The sequence below is a fragment of the Asparagus officinalis genome, chromosome 9 (genome assembly GCF_001876935.1).
Source record: "Asparagus officinalis chromosome 9, Aspof.V1, whole genome shotgun sequence".
NCBI classification, from domain to species: domain Eukaryota; kingdom Viridiplantae; phylum Streptophyta; class Magnoliopsida; order Asparagales; family Asparagaceae; genus Asparagus; species Asparagus officinalis.
This window is the reverse complement of record NC_033802.1, coordinates 19,537,548-19,540,259: the sequence shown is the minus strand read 5'-3', so window position 1 is coordinate 19,540,259 and position 2,712 is coordinate 19,537,548. Positions and strand designations below refer to the sequence as shown.

The following is a 2,712-nucleotide window of genomic DNA, read 5'->3' as shown; positions in this document are numbered from 1 at the left end:
TGCTAAAATTAAAACATTTACTCATTCTTGCATTTGGAACATTGATTGATTCAGCACTTGATAATCATGGATTATTGGGAAGCTGAAACTTGTTCACACATATAAGTACACATCTTCTCTAGCTTTAAGCTTAACCATCACTATCAGCTTAATTTCCAATAAGCATTTCCTGAGAGAATGTGTTTGTTTAGAAGGCACCACCTGGTCACACATATCCAAATAAGATTTCATTTAGTACGTGGTGAAACCACAATCAGGCCATATATATATTTCACAAAGACGAATTTACAAACTTGTAAGGCCACTAATTTTTTTGACTTGGTAGTTTATTAATCGATTATCTCTTGTTTTAAGTAAAAGTTAGAGTTGAAATACCCAGCTAATCATAACAGAGGAAGAAGCTAACCTTCTAGTCAATGGTGGATTACTGGTGGTTTGACTGCCACCCACGGTGGTGGTGGATAATAAGGTCTTCTATCTGAAAACAGTAAGTTTGTTGCTAATCATGAAGTTCCTTTGACATATTTTATGGTGTTGCTTTGGAATAATAAAGATGGCTTACCTGCAGGAACTGTGCTTGATGAAAATACATTAAGCGCGAGGAAAACGAAGGTGACGATGATCATGCAGCAGAAATGAGTTGAGAACTTCATTGACAAATCTTCTTGGGGAACTAATCCGGGCCAAATAATTTGGACGAAGATATGTTTTTATTTTTCGAGGTATGTTTTCAAGGTTGCTTAGTTACTGGTTGCTCCATTTTATATATTTTTTAGATGGAACGGAATGATGGAGTGTTTGTCTTGTTCTTTCCTTCTACTTTACCTTTAACAAAGGTCCATTAGCTGACTTGATTCTTGCTTGTTGCTTCTTCTGCTTTTTTTTTTATAATGAATTTATCATGGTGGGTTGTTAGCATTCTTAACTAAGTTTGGACCGGACCATATTATGTCGATGTCTCATTGGTTCCACAACCTCGCTCTTTTTCTTTACTAGTTGTACTCTATCACCTAACTGTGTACGACTGAAATTTCAATGAATGTTTCATGCAAGATTGAAGTCCACAAAGCTGACTCAAGTTTTGTTGCATGGTCTTTTTATTAAACAGAGCTGGTATTCTTTCTACTTGTAAACATAACGGACCTTTGACTATAATATTCAGTGTTTGACTGAGTCCCATGACTACCTTGTAGTGCTTATTTCAGTGGATATGAAGGAAGCATTTCACATTGGTCATATTGTTGTGCGCCGCGGAAGCCCGATTAGACAAAATCAATAGCACACACAAGAACCATAATAGATCACAATAGCCACAAGTAACCCAATCACAGTAAGAACACAAGATATACGTGGTTCGACAATGTGCCTACATCCACGGGGCAAGGAGGGGAGAGTTTTACTATTTGAAATCAAGGGGAATACAAATCAGGGTTACAAATCTTACTAAAACCCACAAATAAGCCCACTTAATCTCTCCAAATGGCTCCAACAATAGAAGCCCCAAATCTCCTTGATTGGCTGCTCAAAATCTTCTCCTTAAACCCTAAAACCGAGTTAAGGGTATTTATACAACTCCCAAACGAAACGGGTCTGGAAACAGAACCCAGGCCCAAACCGCTTCGGCGGTCGACCGTGACGGTCGACCGCGATCCATCGCGGTCGACTGCCACGGTCGACCGCCCGCAATCCCAGAGCAGCAACGAATCTCCAGCAACTTCTGCGATTGACCGTGACGACCGACCGCCCCGAAAACAGAAACTTCGCGGTCGACCGCCACTGATCCAAACGCATATTAAGCACTGTGCACGAACGCGGTCAACTGCCACGGTCGACCACCACCATGTCTGCTTGAATCCTGAGCCTGAATACTGCTATTCGGCCAATTCTACAAATCTCCACCTCGGCGAACGTTTTGCTAAAACTGAGCCGACAACAAAACACCCCCAATCAATCTCAACTCATACAACCGGCTGCATCTGCAAGACTGTCTACGTATCCTCTTGCCCAAGGAATCAAACCGAACGTAGTTCATCCAAATGGCCGCCAACGGCCTCAACAACGAAGAATGTTCAATAAATTCAAACAGTGACCAAACATCACACCTGGTACAACTTTGGTCAACATATCAACAGGGTTGTCCTTAGGATCTTCTCTCAACGTGACATCGCCATCATCCAAGCACACGTACAAAATAAAATCTGACTTAATGCCACTGTAGACTGAAGAGTACATCTCCAACACACCGGTGCACTAGCCAATGTAAAAACATAACCTGTAGTGGACCGACACTTGTCAAGATCTCCGGCATAGTCTGAATCCACTTAGCCAATACAATCTTGCCCTGTCTCATCATTCTTCACAAATATCAACCCAACATCCACGGTACCCTTAATATACCGTAGAATCCACTTCACGGCCTCCCAATGTTCCTTTCCGGGGTTGTGCATGTACCTAGATACCATGCTCACGGTGTAAAACCCCGTAATTTTTATAATGAATATATGTGAATTATTAGTGATAAATAATTCTTTTATGATAAATAATCGGTCCCCTTAATATACCGTAGAATCCACTTCACGGCCTCCCAATGTTCCTTTCCGGGGTTGTGCATGTACCTAGATACCATGCTCACGGTGTAAAACCCCGTAATTTTTATAATGAATATATGTGAATTATTAGTGATAAATAATTCTTTTATGATAAATAATCATA

At 40.7% G+C, this 2,712-nt stretch overlaps 1 long non-coding RNA gene across 1 annotated transcript; it reads right to left on the bottom strand.

Annotated features, from left to right (window-relative positions):
• LOC109824303 lies at window positions 1–774 on the bottom strand. Its single transcript, XR_002242603.1, has 3 exons — window positions 563–774; window positions 407–478; window positions 1–201 (listed from the first exon to the last, which is right to left on the bottom strand). It is a non-coding gene; the product is annotated as an uncharacterized LOC109824303 (long non-coding RNA).